Source organism: Mustela erminea, chromosome 5 (genome assembly GCF_009829155.1).
Source record: "Mustela erminea isolate mMusErm1 chromosome 5, mMusErm1.Pri, whole genome shotgun sequence".
NCBI lineage: Eukaryota > Metazoa > Chordata > Mammalia > Carnivora > Mustelidae > Mustela > Mustela erminea.
The window spans coordinates 116153439-116172473 of record NC_045618.1 but is presented as its reverse complement, the minus strand read 5'-3'; the positions used below and the strand labels follow the sequence as shown (position 1 = coordinate 116172473).

The 19035-nt window shown below is 44.8% G+C and overlaps 1 long non-coding RNA gene across 1 annotated transcript in view; it reads left to right on the top strand.

Moving 5' to 3' along the window:
• LOC116591595 overlaps positions 1-19035 on the top strand; it is a 31979-nt gene that overhangs the window by 1506 nt on the left and 11438 nt on the right. The window contains exon 2 of the long non-coding RNA XR_004286062.1: positions 1459-1609. This is a non-coding gene — a long non-coding RNA (uncharacterized LOC116591595). The remainder of the gene's footprint in view (positions 1-1458; positions 1610-19035) is intronic.

The window sequence follows — 19035 nt, the reverse complement described above, 5'->3', positions numbered from 1 at the left end:
TGATAGAAGCAATCACTTGTGATTTTAGTCTCTAAATGTTATTTTTGCTGCAATAACAAAGTAATCTAAAGAAGGTTTTCTGGGAGTGAAAGACAAGACTGATCGTGTTGTATATCATGAAGAATGTTGCTGTCTTCAGCACACAGTGTTGTGATTTTTTCAGGACTAATTTTTTTTTCTAAAGCCTATTAATCTTAAAAAGAAAACCGTTATTTCACCAGCAAAATGAGTTTATTCAGGAATAGTAGAGAACTATAATTCAAGACATATAAGCTGCAGAAAAACCATAGGCAAGTCCTACAAGGAAAGGAACATGTTAGGGAGAAGGAGGAAATTAGAGGGATTGTTTTGAAGGAAAGTCCAAAGGTTGTTGGAGAAAAGCATGTTTTCTCATTTGTTCAGTACAAGAGTGGTCATTTTCTTTCTTTTTTTTCTTTAAAGATTTATTTATTTATCTAAGAGAAAGAAATAGAGCGTGCTAGTGGGAAGGGACAAAGGCAGTGGGGGAAGAATCCCACACAGACTCCCTGCTGAAGCCAGCAACCATTAAGGGATTCAATCTCCCAACCCATGAGATCTTGCTTGAGCCAAAACCAAGTCAGATGTACTGAGAGGCCCCAGGGATAGACATTCTCTCATAGGAAATACAGTGTATACCTTTTCCATGTTGGAGACTGTGATGATTCTTTCTTCTTGAGGTTTCTTCTTTTGGGATCTGTTAACTGACACTTATTCCTGTAACTGCAGATGTGTGGTTTAGCTCCCACTAGAGCCTCCAGACTCTAGTAAGTTTTCTCTTCATTAGTTTTTTACAAAGCCTTTTCCTTGATTTGTTTACTGTTAAAAGGTTTGATTTCCACAAAGGTAATTTTTCATTAGTGTGCCTAGTGATTTAATCTACAGTTCCTGCATATGGGTATGTGTTGTGTTTTTTTTTTCCCCCGAAATGCCTAGCACAGAAAAGGTTTGGTATCTGTAAACTTGGATTCAGATTAGCATCTTTTTTTTCCCCAAGTCATCCTCCTCCTATATTAATGTTTCAACAGAATGGCATAGCATCTTTTTCCCAAGACATCCAAGTGAGTTGCAAATTTTAGAAAAGGGAGAAAAAAGACTCAGGGAAATCACAGATTAAAATAAACACAATAAAATAAAATTAAAATATTTGGGGTGCCTGGGTGGCTCAGTGGGTTAAAGCCTCTGCCTTCGGCTCGGGTGGTGATCCCAGGGTCCTGGGGTCGGGCCCCGCGTCAGGCTTTCTGCTCAGCGGGGAGCCTGCTTCTCCCTTTCTCTCTGCCTGCTTGTGATCTCTGTCTGTCAAATAAATTTTTTAAAACTCTTTAAAAAAATTAAATTAAATTAAAATATTAACACAGTTTATGGGCCATTTCTGTTGGGGTCTTTCAACACAACCATGAGATATTTCATTCATCACGTTCCTAATTTCATCCAACACAGGGGTCAGCAAATTATGGCCTGTGGACCTAATCCAGCCTGTCACTTGTTTTTGTGTGGCCTGAGGATGGTTTTACATTTTTAATGGTTGGAGTTGAGAGAAGGTGAGCAAAGGAAGATTTCGTGACAAATGAAAATGAGATGAAATTCAAAGGTCAGTATCCATAAAGCTTTTTTTGAACACAGCCACTCCTGTTCATTTACTTACTGTCTAGATCTGTTTGTCTTGCCACAAAAGCAGGGCTGCATAGTTGCAATAGAGGCCATATGGACCACAATACCTAAAATATTGACTATCCGGTCCTTTACAGAAAACATCTGCCAACCCCTGAGCTAACTGATTCCTAAACTTTAAACAGTTTCGTGAATGCTCCAGCCAACTCCCTTTGTGAGATAAAACTGTAAAGGACAGAGAATTCAATCTTTATTTTTAAATAGAGTTCATAATTTTCCAATTATAAAAATATCTATATGCTCATTATTGCAAAAATGTGCAACAGGGGAGATAATTGAAAGAAGAGAACACTTGTGAAGCCAGCTCACCCAGGGAACCTCAGATTATGGTTCGCTGTTTTTCTTTCTTATGTTTTCTTTCCTGAGTGTTTAATACATATTTTATTTTCTAATTCAAAAATAATACATCATCATTTTCAAAAAACATAGAGATTTTTTAAATTTTTTAAATTTATTTTTTTTTTAAAGATTGTATTTATTCATTTGACAGACAGATCACAAGTAGGCAGAGAGGCAGGCAGCGAGGAAGGGGGACCCAGGCTCCCTGCTGAGCAGAGAGCCCGATGCGGGGATCAATCCCAGACCTCTGGGATCATGACCTGAGCTGAAGGCAGAGGCTTTAACACGCTGAGCCACCCAGGCACCCCCACAGAGATTTTTAAAAGATGTTAAAATGCTATCCTTATTCCCAACCCTGAAGGATACCTATTTGGCCTTTTAAATAATTTCTCTGTAGTGTTCCTCTCAAAAGCACAGTTGCATTTCCAAAATATGAATCATCCTCATATATAGAATTTGGTTTCATGAGGGGTTTTTATTCATAAAACATAATCACAGGCATTTTTCATGTTTCTTTAATATGTTTATGAACAAAAGTATATATTCAAATTTGTGTCTGTGTTTCCTCTTAACATGACACAAGCACATGACTGGGGAAAATTCTCATCCCAATCAATAACTCTGTTTTTCTGAAAATGTACTAAATAACACCAGATGCTTAAAAATTCCTATCCAAAACTTCCAACACAAAGAAAAAATCTGCTTCCTTTCTTCTAGCTAATAATTCCAAAGATTTTTTTGAAAGGGTATCCTTAATCTTTCTTGGAAATTTATGGCTTTTAAAAATGTTCCATTTTTTGACTGATTTATCCCTACAGCCCTATCTGACTTCTTTTTATTGCTACATCGTGGTTTTTTATCATTTTTTAATTTAGTGCATAATAGTTAAAAGACCTGTGAACCCACAACTTTAATTTCAGCGCCTAGAGCAATATTTCTCAACACCAGCCATCCACTAAAATCATATGGGAAGTGTTTATAGTGTTCTGTTGCCTGGGTTCCTACTGGCAGAAATTCTGATTCAGTCTGGGCTGGAACCCTACCGAGTGTGTTAGTAAGGGCTGCAGGTGCTTCTGATACTCAACCAGGAGTCTGAGAGGAACGCTGAACGAGGTCGAGGAGCTCACTTTTTTGTTCTTCATAAAATCCATCTATCATCTAGCTCCGTCTTCTTTACCTCTGTTCTTGATTATCCTCTAACTCAATGGTTCCTTTTTTTCTTTTTCAAGATTTTATTTATTTGGGAGAGAGAGTGAGAGAGAACATGAGGTGGGGATGAGGGGGAGGAAGAGGCAGGCTCCCTGCTGAACAGGAACTCAGTGCCAGGACTCTGGGATCATGACCTGAGCAGAAGGCAGACACTTAACTGACTGAGCCACCGAGGCACTCCTAACTCAATGGTTCTTCTAAAAAGAATCATCTGGGCACTTTTCCAATAGTAGATCCACAGTGCCATTTTCCCAGAGAAAAGCCCGATTCAGGAATGTGATACTCAGGAATCTAAATATCTAACTGGCACCTGCATCAAGTGGTTCTGAACTACAGTTTGCATCCATTAATCAGACCTGTATTGTTGGTTTGCGGCTCCCTTTCTCACGATCTCAGCACCCAGTCCATATTCTCTCTCCTCTTCTCAAGCAACCTTGTCTCCTTCATTGTTAGCAGGTGTATTAGTTATCTGTTACTAGATAACAAAGTACCCCCAAAGTTAACAACTTGAAACAAAAGGATTCATGATCTCATAGTTTCTGTGATTCGGGAATCCAGGAATGGCTTGACTGGGTGGTTCAGCGTTGAGTCTCTCATGAAACTGCAGTCAGGCTGTTGACTGGGGCTTCGGTCTTATCTGAGGCCTCAGCGGGGGCGGGGGGGGGGGATTGTCTACTTCCAAGTTCACTTCCACAACTCCTGACATGCCTCGGGCCCTTGCTGGCCATTGATGGAAAACTTTGGTTCTTTCCCATGGGGGTCTCTCCATAGGCTGCCCGAATGTCCTCATGACAGTGCGGCTGAGTATCCCGAGAGAGAGGGATCTGAGAGAGTGCACCAAAGAGGAAGATGCAGTCTTTTTATAACCTGATCTTGGAAATGGCATACCATAGTGTTATTAGTTTGCTAGGGCTGCCATCACAAAATACCAATAACTGGGTGGATTACAACAATAGAAAATGTATTGTATCACAGTTCTGGAGGCTAGAAGTCCCAGCTCAACGTGTGAGCAGGGCTGTGCTTCGTCCAGAAGCTCTAGGGGAGGATTCGTCTTGCATCTTCCTAATATTTGGTGTTTGTCAGGCGTCCTTGGGGTTCCTGGCTTACAGATGCACCACTCCAGTCACATGGCTATCTCCTCCTGTGTGTCTTCATCATTGTCCCTCCTTGCGTGTTTGTCTGTTCACACTTGTGTCCGAATTTCCCCTTTGTGATAAGGACACCAATCACACTGGATTATAGTCTGCCCTAATGATTTCATTTTAACTTAATTATGTCTATAAAGGCCCTATTCCCAACTAAGATTGCATCCTGGGGCGCTGGGGGTTAGAACTTCAACACACCTTTCTGCAGAAGACACAATTCAACCCAGAACACAGAGCTTCTGCCATATGCTATTGGTCACAGAGCCCAACCCTGGTACAGTGTAAGACAGTGTGGGAGGGAGCTGCACAGGCCATGAGAACCAGGGGGAGGGCATGACAGGGGTCATCAAAGACTAACTACCACAATGCTTCCTATGTCACACAGAAAATAGACATTATCGGGGCACCTGGGAGGCTGAGTGGGTTAAAGCCTCTGCCTTCGGCTCAGGTCATGATCCCAGGGTGCTGGGATCGAGCCCCGCATCAGGCTCTCGGCTCAGCAGGGAGCCTGCTTCCTCCTCACTCTCTGCCTGCTTCTCTGCCTACTTGTCATCTCTGTCAAATAAATAAATAAATAAAATCTTTTAAAAAAAGAAAATAGAGGGGTGCCTGGGTGGCTCAGTCAGTTGGGTGACTGCCTTCGGCTCAGGTCATGATCCTGGGGTTCTGGGATCGAGCCCCACGTCGGGCTCTCTGCTCAGTGCAGAGCCTGATTCTCCCTCTGCCTGCCTGTGCTCGCTCTTGCGCTTTCTCTCTCTCTCTCTGTCAAACAAATAAATAAAATCTAAAAAAAAAAAAAAAGAAAGAAAGAACGAAAATAGACATTATCTTCTTCTTCTTCTTTTTTTTTTTTTTTAAGATTTTATCTATCCAAAGAGAGAGAAGAGAGCACAAGTAGGCAGGGCAGCAAATAGAGGGAGAGGGAGAAGGAGAAGCAGGCTCCCCTGCTGAAAAGAGAGCCAATACAGGACTCTATCATAGGACGCTGGGATCATGACCTGAGTCAAAGGCAGATGGTCAACTGACTGAACTACTCATTTGTCCCTAGACATTATCTTCCATTATCTGGGAATAAAGAAAAAAGAACTGAAGTTATCAGGCTGCCACTGCTTCCATCTCTCCCCCTCCATCTTCAGATTATGTATATTGTCACCCATCTTCTTCCCATCCATCCCAGAGAAACAAGGGGTTTAATATCTGCCCAAGCCTTTTGGTTCTTTGTGTACCAGATTCCAGACCTTGCTCCGTGCATCATTTTTCTCTCTCCTTTTTCTTTCTATCTTAAGTTCCATCCTCTCCACTATGTCTTTGATCCTTAACAGTTACCCCCTTTAAAACATTTTTTTAAAGATTTTAGTTATTTATTTGAGAGAGAACATGAGCAGGGGGGAGGGGCAGTGGGAGGGGGAGAAGCAGACTGCCTGCTGAGCAGGCAGCCCAATACAGGACTTGATCCAAGGACCCTGGGATCAGGACATGAGCCAAAGGCAGATGCTTAACCCACTGAGCCACCCAGGTGCCCTAAAACCTTTTTTTTTTTTTTTTAAAGAAACCCTCCTCTTAACCTCTGTTACTTGTCAAACTGCCCATCTCACCTTTCCTAAGCCAACATATTTATTTTTTTTAAATCCAGTCAGCCAGCACATAATTAAGAGCCTGCTTCTCTCTCTCCTTCTACCTGCCGCTCTGCTTACTTGTTCTTTCTACCTTTCTGTCAAATGAGTAAATAAAATCTTTTTTTTTTTTAAGGGATAAATTGATGTTGTGGTAACCAACTCCCAAGATGACCCCCAAGGATCCTCACATTCTGGTTTTCACACATCCTCTCCAATGCATACCAAGTTTGGTCTATGTGATCAGAAGAATATCAGAAGAATGTGTAGATCAGTAGATCAGTAAATCAGTAGCATCAGTAGAATGTGATCAGCAGAAGCGAAAACATTGGAAATTAGGCTTAAGAGACTACGGCTTCCATACTGAGTAATCTCTCTCTCTCTCTCTCTCTCTGTCTCACACACACACACACCACCACCACCACCACCACCACCTCAGAGAAAAGCCAGCCGCAGAGTGGTGACACTCCAGTAACCTAAGGAGAGGCTGACTGAAGCGTCCAGCCAACAGCACGCAAGGAAGGGAGCCAGACAACAACCACACAAGCAGGCTTGAAGCAGATTCTCCAGCCCCACTGACTCTTGAGATAACCACAGCCCTAGCCGACAGCAGGAGTGCAGCCCCCCTTAGTGATATCTAAGTCAGAACCACCCAGCTAAGCCACTCCCAGATTCCTAGCCCTCAGAAACTGTGGGACACGATACATACTTGCTTCCAGCTATTGAGTTTTGGGGTAACCTGTCACACAGCAGCAGGTCACGAAGAGAGATGGCGAAGCAACAATTGTCAGTCATGGGATTGACAGGGTAGTGGTAAAGGCAGGGGACAAATTAGAGAAATGCTGAGAAGGCAAGTTCCACCCCGTTGGTGAGGGATATGACAGGGTAGGTAAGGGGGAGGTAAGCATCAGATTTCACCTCTAGGCTGTAGTATGTGCATGACACGGAGTACAGGATTGAGGGGTAATGCCCATCAATTCCCTCGGCTTCTTGGAGTTGGAAGTCCACGGGACAGCCACATACTGGAATCTCTGGGAGGAGATGCCAGCAGGCAGTGGGTGCACAGGGTCTGAAGCAGAGGGGGCAGTTTAAGCCAGAGCAGGTTTGGGTTTTTTTTTTTTAAGTTTTTATCTTATTTTTATTTTATTTTTATTTTTTGGTAATCTCTATACCCAACATGGAGCTCGAACTCACAACCCAGAGATCAAGAGTTGTGTGCCCTTCTGACTGAGCCAGCTGGGCACCCCCAGAGCGGTTTTTAAGATCCAGTTGAAAGGGTTCCCCAGAGATGTGACAGCTGGACAGTGAAATAGATGAAGTCACCCAGGTTTTTGTTGAGGCCAAGATGGGGAGAGAGCATTCTGAGGACAGATTAAGAATGTATTTGGCAGGGCGCCTGGGTGGCTCAGTGGGTTAAGCCTCTCATGATCTCAGGGTCCTGGGATCGAGCCCCGCATCGGTCTCTCTGCTCAGCAGGGAGCCTGCTTCCTCCTCTCCCTCTGCCTGCCTCTCTGCCTACTTGTGATCTCTCTCTCTCTCTGTCAAATAAATAAATAAAATCTTTAAAAAAAAAAAAAAAAAAGAATGTATTTGGCGCAGGGTGCCTGGGTGGCTCAGTCAGCTAAGTGTTTGACTTCGGCTCAGGTCATGATATGATCTCTGGGTCCTGGAATCAGCCTTGCCCTGGTTTCCGGGATTAGCAGGGAGTCTGCTTGTATCTCTCCCTCTGCATCTCCCCTCTGCTTTTGTGCATACACATTCCTACGCACGCTCCCCTCCACCTCTCAAATAAAATCTTTAAGAAAATGTATTTACCATAAAATTAATCAGTTCTTCAGATGTCATGTACAGCATGGAGGCCACAGTTAAAAATACAGTATTGCATATTTGATAGTTGCTAAGAGAGCAGATTTTAAAAGTTTTAATCACAAGACGAAAACATCATAACTATGTGTGATGAGCAGATGAACTGTGATCATTTAGCAATATATACAAATATCAAATCATTACATTATATACCTGAAACTAATATAATGTTGAGTGTCAGTTATATATCAATAAAAATAAATTTTTTAAAAACTATATTTTGGGTGCCTGGGTGGCTTACTTATTAAGCATCTGCCTTCAGCTCAGGTCATGATCCCAGGGTCTTGGAATGGAGCTCCACGTGGAGCTCCCTGCTCAGTGGGGAGCCTGCTTCTCCCTCTGCCTGCCGCTCCCCCTCTTGTGTGCTCTCTTTCTTGCTCTCTCTCTTTGGCAAATAAATAAATAAAATCTTAAATACATCCATACATCCATACATCCATATATACTGTATTTGCCTTGGAAGGAGGCTTCCAGGGACCAATGGAAGAAGGGCTTTGAGTCCAGGGGACCCCAAGCATGAACACTATGGGGACGAGAGTTGCGGGGAGGTAGGCCGACCAGAGGCTTACAATCTGGGCAGGACCAAGGGTTCCAGGAATATGAGTAACTCACTTTACAATTCGGGCAGGACATATTGCTCTTTCCACTGGGCCAAGGTCAGTTTGCTCTTTCCACTGGGCCAAGGTCAATTTCAGTATGGAATGGAGAGGTGGGCAGAGTGGAGTCTTGGAAAACAGGCTGAGAGTGGAACAGAGCTCTGGCTCAGGGGCTGTCCTGGCCTCCCCCAGACCTCCCTCAGCACACTGCCTCTTCGACCCAACCTCCTCCAGGAAGATGGGGCTAAAAAGGAACACAATAATATGATGCTAACAGCAGGGTTTGATGTCCTGTGTGGTGATTTATCTTTTGGGTCTCAAAGCATTTTACAAGTATTGCTTATCCCAGGAAGATTTGAAAGGGCCAAATTTAGGGCAATGCCAATAATAATAATAACCACTTACATGTGTTGAGTGCTTACTGTTCCTGACGCTGTGCTGCCCAGACCTTGCGTGCATTCAATCACTTAAATTTGAAAACAAACCAAGTTTTCATTAGAGGTGACTGAGACAGAGACCTAAAGGAAGCAACTTCCAGGGATCACCCAACAAGCAAGCCTGGGTACCCGAGCCTGTCATCTCACAGGGCTCTAAGTGACACTGCTATGACGAAAAGTAAATACAGGGTAAGTCTGCAAGGACAACTTGAGGACCAGAGAGAAGTTTCAGGGATACCTGGGTGGCTCAGTCGGTTCAGCGTCCGACTCTTGATTTTAGCTGAGGTCATGATCTCAGAGTTGTGAGTTCAAGCCCCGCTGGGCTTCATGCTGGGCATGGAGCCTGCTCAAAAAAAGGGAGTTAGAAAGAGAGAGAGAGGAGTTTCAGAAAACAAGTGGTCACACAAGAGGGAAGACAAGACCAGGGGCATCAGCTCCGAGTGTGACTGGCCAGGAAGCACACCCTGTGAGAAGGCAGCTTCCACCTCCCAGTGGGCGGTCAAGGTTATCTTACTTGGAGTCGGAAGCTGTAGCAGCGGCTCCATCCAGCAGGCCTGCACAGCGCTTCCCAGTATGTAAACCCCTGGGGACACACCATTACTTTCTAAGGGATGTCTGCATTCAAGTCCAAGTTAAGGGACCCACCTGTAATTCTAGATGCTTGTCTTAGCCAGTCTGAGCTGCTGTAACAGAACACCTTAAACTGGGTAGCTTATAAGCAGTAACATTGATTTCTGACGGTTCTGGAGATGAAATTTAAGATCAAATCTCCAGGAGATGCCTTATCAGATGAGAGCCCACCTTCTGGTTCATAGAGGAGCCAGCCATCTTCTCCATGTCCCCTCACATGGATGAAGGAGTGATAGCGCTGTCTGGATCTCCTTTATTAGGGCGCTAATCCCTTTACCTGATCATCTCCCAAAAGCCCCACTTCCAAACACAATCTCATTGGGGATTAGGATCTCTACATATGGGGGGGGTGGGATACAGACATTCAGTCCCTAACAACCCTCCTTTCCAATCTTTTGCTTTTAACTAAATTGGAGGAGGTTATAACCAAGTCGCCAGCCAACACCTTATTAAATGTAATTTTGGGGCACCTGGGTGGCACAATTGGTTAAGTGTCTGACTCTTGGTTTGGGCTCAGGTCATGATTTCAGGTCCATGAGATGGAGCCCGGAGTTGGGCTTTGCACTCACTGAGGAATCTGCTTGGGATTCTCTCTCTCCCTCTCACTCTGGCTCCTCCCCTTCCCATGTGCATGTGCTCTTTCTCTCTTTTTCTCTCAAATAAATAAATCTAAAAAGAGTGTAGTTTTAATCAGCCATAAAATCATTTTGGACATATAACTCACAAGGAATTTTACAAATTGTGTGACATCACTTTAACAAAACTCCATCCATTCCCATCTACTCGTTTATGTAAACATTTATGTTTACATAAATACGTTTGTGTAACCATATGTTTACATATGCTTATGTAAACATTTCTCAGCACTTACATATGTAAATGCCTCCTTCTTGCAATGAATATTATTTAATAATATTCATTAAATATGAATGAATAAATAATATTCCTTCAAGGTTATGTGGGGAAAAATAGCCTGATCCACCTCATTCAAAGATGTCTTTCCAGTAAAGTTACTTTCAAAATGGAATAACTATCCGAAATTGTAATATATTTATTGCGGGGTATAGAAGGTGAAAGAATTCACCTGAGGTAGGACAAAAGAAATAGAATTTTATTGAGTACACTGCAAGGGAGCAGCAGGCAGTACAGCAAAGGAGAGACGGCCATGAGGGGGTGGGGAGGGGCTGTATTTACGGGATAGAGTGAGGGAACACAGGCACAGATGGAATTTCCCTTTTTTTGGTAATCTTGGCAACTGCACCTGGCTGGAAGTAGCCCACTGACCCTTTAGAGCCTGTAGCTTAATGAACCTATATGCCTCAGCTCCGCGGTCACTGTGGGCCCCTTTAGCCTTGCTCAAGTTTCTATTCCCTCAAGCCTGTTGCCTAAAAGCAGCCTCTACCTTTATGTTGTATTGATGACAGGCAATTGAACATTTTGAAATTTCCATTTAAAGATTTTATTTATTTATTTGAGAGACTCAGAGAGAGAGAGAGAGACAGTGAGCGAGCATGAGCGGAGAGAGGGAGGAGCAGACTCCCAGTGTGGGGCTGGATCCCTGGAACCTGGGGTCATGACCTGAGCTGAAGGCAGACACTTCACTGACTGAGCCACCCAGGCGCCCTGAAATTTTCCATTTATATACCCAATGTTGATGCATAGAAATAAGAAAGTGCTTAAAAATACTTTCAGGTATAAAAACATAATAGGATTAAAGTCTGTGGGGGCGGAGGAATTGAAAGGGTCTTAAAAAGAAAAGGAATGATAAAAATTTCTGTCTTCGAAGAACTGGGAAGTACCGGGGTGGCACATTTGGTTAAGCATCTGACTCTTGATTTAGGCTCAGGTTGTGATCTCAAGGTCATGAGATCAAAGCCCCACATCCAGCTCGGTGCTCAGCCTAGAGCCTGCTTAAGACTCTTTCTTCTGCCCTCCCCCACCCACCCCCAGTGAGCTAGCTCGCGCACACGCACGTTCTCTCTCTCTCTCTCTCTCTAATAAATAAATAAATAAATAAATAAATAAATAAATATTTTAGAAGGAGGAGGAAGAAGAGGGGGGAGGAGAACCAGTTTCCTTGTTTTAAAATAACCAGGAGAGACGTTTGGGTGGCTCAGTGGGTTAAGCCTCTGCCTTCGGCTCATGTCATGATCCCAGGGTCCTGGGATCGAGCCCCCCACATCGGGCTCTCTGCTCAGCAGGAAACCTGCTTCCCTTCCTCTCTCTGCCTGCCTCTCCGCCTACTTGTGATCTCTTTCTATCAAATAAATAAATAAAATCTTTTAAAAAAAATAATAAATTTAAAAAAACAAAATAACCAGGATAGGGTGCCTGGTTGGCTCTGTTGGTTAAGCAACTACCTTCAGCTCAGGTCATAATCCTGGAGTCCTGGGATCAAATCCTGCATCAGGCCCCCAGCTCTATAGGGAGTCTGCTTTTACCTCTGACCTTCTCCCCTCTCATGCTCTCCCTCTCTCTTTCATTCTCTCAAATGAGTAAATAAAATCCTAAAATAAAATGACCAGGATAGTATCAAATTGCAACGGTATGCAGATCTCAATGGATTTGCGTAAGAGTGATGTCATAGTTTTGTTCCGGAATGTTGCTAAAGAAAATGCATTAGAAATCACGTCCTTTATAACTATGTCAATCGATGATGAAAAGCTTTAGCTGTCACCTTAAAAATGTAGTGAAAAGTCCATCATTTTTCCAAGTTCTTTTAAAGGCAAGATGAACAGTGAGGTCAGAAGACCACAGGTCTGAGCCACGGAACTCCACACATGAACACAAGGAAGTAGATTCAAAAGGGCAAGTGTAGGGGGAATGACCTCGCCTCAGGGAGAGACTGGAGACCTGGCCACACTATCAATTCTGTTCCCTGCTTCTCCATCGGGTGACATTCTGGGAAGCAGAGGGCTGCTCCCAAAGGCCATTTCCCCTCCCTTCTTGTGGGGCTCCAAGCCTATATAAACACTATTAGAGGGCGTCTGGGTGGCTCAGACGGTTAAGCAACTACCTTCAGCTCAGGTCATGATCCCGGAGTCCTAGGATTGAGTCCCGCATCGGGCTCCCTGGCTTCTCCCTCTGACCTTCTCGCCTCTCATGCTCTCTCTCACTGTCTCTCTTTCTCAAATAAATAAAATCTTAAAACAAAACCCAAAACACCATTGGAGTCAGCAGCTCTGAAACTCAGTATCAGACTCATCGAAGGGCCTGGATGACAATGTGATTTCTGGGTCCTCCTCAGACCTGTGGAATCATGGTCTCTGAGAAAGAAACTGTCCCCAGCCCAAGCTGGTGTGAATGGTGCTGTCTGGTATGAAGAGTTGTTCCTTCCTAGAAAAACTGCGTTGCGGAGAAAACACTTGAGCAATTTTGGACAGATTTTAACTGGCCTTAGAACCTTTTCTGGGAACTTTACCCAGCCTGTGACAGGCACGGGAGAAGCCAGAGGGCTTTAATCAATGTTAAACCAAGGTCGTTCTGACAGTCTTTAGCTTGACTGTGCTCTTTCTCTCTTTTTCTCTCAAATAAATAAATCTAAAAAGAGTGTAGTTTTAATCAGCCATAAAATCATTTTGGACATATAACTCACAAGGAATTTTACAAATTGTGTGACATCACTTTAACAAAACTCCATCCATTCCCATCTACTCGTTTATGTAAACATAAACACCTTCCGCCCTCTTTTTGTCCACAGTCTGACAATGACTATCTAAATCCACACGTCCGATAGAAATATAACGCTAGTGGTCACGTCTTTTAAAAAGTAAAATAGGTGAAATTAATTTTCATTACTTTTTTTAACTCAAGAAATCCAAACTATTATCATTTCAGTATGCAATCAATATACAAATTCTTAATTTACTATTTTACAATTTTTACCATGTTAAGTCTTCATAGTCTGCTGGGTATTTTACTGGTATTTACTGGTACTACTCCTCTGCCAGACCTGTGCCGTGGCCTGTGCTCAACTGCCACATGTGGCTTGTGACTCCCAGGCTAAACCGCAGAGATTTAAACACTCTCATGACTTCCTCTTAAAATGTCCCTGCCAAGAAGGAAATCTTTGAATTCAGTTGTGTTTTTGTTTTTGTTTTTGTTTGGAAAGACTTCACCCTTGCAGCAAGTTTGAAAAGAAACTTGAACATGTTTGTAATTAATGTGTCTGAAGAGTTTATTTAACCAAAGGGAGGTGTCGGGAAATCCGCATTTTAACAGCTGCTGGTGACTCTTGGGTACACTTTGGTTTTTGGATCACTCTTCTAACTACTCCGGGCCAGTCCTTCCCCAGTCACCTTTGTGGGAATCTGTCTGTTGGCCAAATTCTCTCATACTCCAGAAGCAATGGCTTGGAGAGCTGCTGAATGTACTTCTCTTGAGGTATGGACCTCAAGAGAGGGACAGCAGACTCCTGGCTCTAGACCCTGCTACATGTCCCAGACATAGTGGCCTTAAGCATGTGCTTTGTACCTGGAAAGGCTTAGTAATGGTGACTGCTGTTTTCAGGTCACCTGGCTTCAGAACCAAGTCCTGCCATCTAGAAACCATGTGATTTGGACACATTTCTTTTTTCTTTCTTTAAGATTTTATTTATTTATTTGACAAAGAGAGATCACAAGCAGGCAGAGAGGAGGAAGCAGGCTCCCCTCTGAGTAGAGAGCCCGATTTGGAACTCGATCCCAGGACCCTGGGATCATGACCCAAGCCGAACGCAGAGGCTTTAACCCACTGAGCCACCCAGGCGCCCCATCTGCCAGACTTCTTTAATGAGCAATCCAGAGTGGGCTAAGATTTCCATGAAAAACCGTGGTCCACCTTTCAATTGGCAGCGGCCCGTGCGGCAGAAGGAAAGGAATGTTTTAACAGGAAACCTGAAAGAACAAACTAGTGCTAACACTAATACCATCACTAACCCTAAAACTAGTAAGAGCAGTTGCCATTTATTGGGCCCTTACTAGGCACCACGCGCTTAAATCTTGTTACAACTAAGAACCATAAAGAGTGATTGCAAGGGGCACCTGGGTGGTTCAGTCAGTTAAGTGTCTGCCTTTGGCTCAGGTCATGATCCTGGGGTCCTGGGATTGAGCCCCATGTCAGGCTCTCTGCTCAGCGGGGAATCTGCTTCTCCCTCTGCCCCTACCCCTGCTCATGCTCTCTCTCTCTCTCTCTCTCTCAAATAAATAAAGTCTTTTAAAAAATTGATTGTAATATATATACATTTTTTAAGACTTTATTTATTTATTTGACAGAGATCACAAGCAGGCAGAGAGGCAGGCAGAGAGAGAGGAGGAAGCAGGCTCCCTGGTGAGCAGAGAGCCCGATGCGGGGCTGGATCCCAGGACCCTGGGATCATGACCTGAGCTGAAGGCAGAGGCTTTAACCCACTGAGCCACCCAGGTGCCCCGATTGTAATATTATTGAATACCAACAGCATAGGGCCGAGAAATCTTATTCTTCAGAATCATAAACTATGAAAAACTTCCCTGCTTGAAATCTTTTCCCTTAAAGGTACTGAAGGTTCTGAGCGATGCATGACCCTATGACACATGGCAACCTTGGTTTCCAGCCTTGGTGCGGAGCTTCTGATAGAGGGTTTGGGGATGTGATATTCCACAGTTATTTGATTTCATAGTGAGGAGACAAGCGTCCTGAATTCACTCCCTAGCCTGGATGGTCATCAGACTTTGAGTTTCTTTTTTCTTTTTTTCTAATTTTTGTTGTTGTTTATTTGACAGAGAGAGAGAGCAAGAGAGGGAACATAAGCAGGCGCAGTGGGAGAGGGAGAAGCAGGCTTCCTGCCGAGCAGGGAGCCCGATGTGGGGCTCGATCCCAGAACCTTGAGATCATGACTGAGCTGAAGGCAGACACTTAACAACTGAGCCACCCAGGAGCCCCAGACTTAGTTTCTAACAGAGCCTAAGCCAGTTTCTAAGGGGGTGTGGCCAAGGCCATACAACCCCTCTTCCTTTGAATCGTTACTACTTTCTTACCAGTAACACCCTCGTTTCTCTTGCCTCAGACAAAGATTCCCGAAAAACCCAACCACCACACTGTTCTTACTTCCTGATGATAAGCAGCTGCTCCTGCTTACGCCCTGGTTTTTTTCCCCCCGAATCATCCCGCAAAAGCCCCAACCTGTATGAAAACCCCTTCCTACTCTGTTTGAGATGCCCACAGCTTGCCACGGTCTGTGTGCTCCCTTAACCTCTACCCTTGTCACATATAGAGACGGTCCGGTGGACTTAAGCATTATTATCCCCATATTTAACGATGAAATCCTGAGGTGAAGAAATGTGTCCATGGGGTGCCTGGGTGGCTCAGTGGGTTAAAGCCTCTGCCTGTGGCTCAGGTCATGATCCCAGGGTCCTGGGATCGAGTACCACATTGGGCTCTCTGCTCTGCATGGAGCCTGCTTCCTCCTCTCTCTCTCTGCCTGCCTCTCTGCCTACATGTGATCTCTGTCAGATAAATAAATAAAATCTTTAAAAAGAAAAAAACCAAAAAACCAAAAACATTCCTTTCCTTCTGCTGCACGGGCCGCTACCAGTTCAAAGGTGGACGATGGTTTTTCATGGAAATATCAGCCCACCCTGGATTGCTCATTAAAGAAGTCCGGCAGAGGCTCCTGGGGCAACCCCCCGGGTTCTAACACTGTCCTCAGCCAGAGGCTCTCTTTTCCTCAGGGAGCACGGCCTTTCTCTCCTTAGAATTCTGCTTTGCTGTCTGGGTGTCACTTCTGGACTTCGTTTGGTTTTTCATGGACAGATCTCCTCGGCTCCTTGGGGAAGGGATCCTATGTTATCAAGAGGCCTCCGCATGTGTCGGCCCAGCTGTGCTAGAGAATGTCACTTGTGTGTCCGCACGCATGGGCACACGGAACATCCGAGGTGCCCCAGGTTCCGCGGGCTCTTTTGATTCCTGGGCACCACCCAGCGCTGTACCCCCACCTGCACACTCCTTTACACCCGAGGAAACGCCGTAGTGTGCAGTGGTTTTGTCCGACTGGTTCTTCCAGCTCTGTGACCTTCCTCCTCTGAGTGTGGTCATCAGACTTGACAGCTATGTGTCTCTCCAAACCGGACAGGAGCCTGCCTAACCCTGTCCCTCTAAATGGGACAAGATCTTTCTGAAAATAAGCCACCAGGACAGGCCACACAGACCACCAAGGGCACAGCGAGAGTCAGCAGGACAAATATATCTTGTGGTAATCTGCAGTTCTGAAAGTCTGAAGATGCATTTCACTGTGATCGGGAACGTGTTGCACTGGCTACTAATTCTTTAGAAAATATCTTTTGCCAGGGCGCCTGAGTGGCTCAGTTGGTTAAGCAACTGCCTTCGGCTCAGGTCATGATCCTGGAGTCCTGGGATTGAGTCCTGCATCCCAGCTCTGAGGGGAGTCTGCTTCCCCTCTGACCTTCTCCTCTCTCATGTTCTGTCACTGTCTCAAATAAATAAGTAAAATCTTTGGGGAAAAAAAAAACAAAGAAAATGTCTTTTTCTGTAAACCAGGAATATCTTTTTTCCCATCAGTAAATATAGTTTCAACTGCTCGTTGTAAAAAACAGTACATTTTCATACAGATCATACAAAATTGATAGAATACTGATCACTGTTGCAGCGCAGGGATAGGTACCTGGAGGTCTGTCAAACGACCCTCTCATTGTGAGCCTATTTGAAATCGCCCGTGGTAGTGGGTAAAAACAGCCTCTCACGTGCTCTCACCCTCTGACCTGAGTTGAGACCGTACCCCAGGGCTGGGGAGATGAACAAATCCTTGAGTTCATTTGAGGTCAGTGGCCTGCTTGGAAAAGAAAACTAATAGGGAGATTTAGGGCAGGTGGTCCTAACTCTAGAAAAGCTACTACAAGGTGATAGGCCTGGGGGACGGGGGTAAAGAGTGCTGTGGAGGGGAAGCAAAGAGGGAGCCCACTGTTCTGGGCACCAGCCTACTCCCTTTCCTGCCTCTTGCTCAGGCTTTGAGTGCCCTAGCCCATCATTAGCACCTGAGCCTTGTGGGAGAAACTCCCTCTTCCACTTCTAGAAGCACAGTCTGAGTGCCCCCACGATGCTCCTTGCTCCACAGTAGGAGCGTTTTCCGCTTACCCCTGCCTTAGGCAGCCTTTGCCCCCCGCCCCCGCCTCCTGAGCATGGGATTGCCCCGTAAGACCTGAGTGAGAGGCCTTGGGCTTGAGGCGAGCCGCTGGTGAATGAAGTCACGTGCCACCTCTTCCGCGTGCGGGCCTTCCTGGCCGTGCAGCTCGGCTGTGCTGCTTTGTCCTAGGACAGGCCAGCGCAGGTGAGAACCAGCAAACAGCCAAATGGCAGCGGCAATGAGAGCAAGGATTAATCATTTACAGGGAAAACTGAAATTTCTGGCTTTACAGGCCTTTTGGTGTGTGTTTTGTTTTTGTTTCTCTCCATTCTATTTTGCTTGTGCAATATTTAAAACATAATCATAAAAACCAGGATAATAAATGTCTAATATTGGGTCTAAGACCAAAGTTATTCCTGCTAGTAATTCTTAATTGGGGCTTTCCCCTAAAAATTTGTATTGGGGGACTTGCTTAAAAGCACCTGGAGTGGGGGGGTGCCTGGGTGGCTCAGTGGGTTAAGCCTCTGCTTTAGGCTCAGGTCATGATCCCAGGGTCCTGGGATCGAGCCCCACATCGGGCTCTCTGCTCCGCAGGGAGCCTGCTTCCTCCTCTCTCTCTCTCTGCCTGCCTTTCTGCCTACTTGTGATCTCTGACTGTCAAATAAATAAATAAAATCTTTTAAAAAAATAAAATAATAAAATAAAATCTTGGTTGGCTCAGGCAGTTAAGCATTTGCCTTCAGCTCAGGGCATGATCTCGGGGTCCTGGGACAGAGCCCTGCATCAAGCTCTGAGTCTGCTTGTCCTTCTACCCTCCCCCCATTCATTCTCTCCCTCTCTCAAATAAATAAATAAAATCTTTTAAAAATAAATAAATAAATACACCTAAAAAATGGCTGACCTTGTCTAATCCTCTCATTTTACTAAAGAAACTCAGGGCCAGAGAAGGTGAGTGAGTGACCCAAAGTCACACAGCTAACTAGTAAGTGTAGAAGGAAGAGCTGCAGTTCCTGACCCCCGGCCACCTGCCTTGCCTAAGGGTTGGGACCACTAGACCCAACCAAGTCCATCTTCTTGACTTACTAGAAAGGAAACTCCCAGGTTCCCCTGGCCCCCTCTCTGAAGACAGTATTTGTCCAAGTATGGGACCACCTGTTCCAGAACCGGTCCAGATGCCTGTGAAAGGTGCAGTTCCTGTCTCAGCCCTTCACCAACCTTAGACGAATTATCTGACTTCTCTAGACCCCAGCTGCCCATCTAGGAAGGAAACAGAGCATCGCTTCACAGAAATGCATGGAAGAGCTCCCATACAATTTCCGACATAATGGTGGCTACTCTTCCCTCTTAATTCCCAAGGACGACAAGACAGTCATTGTGTTGAACCCCGGGGGACAGAGATGACCCTGCCAGTCCTCC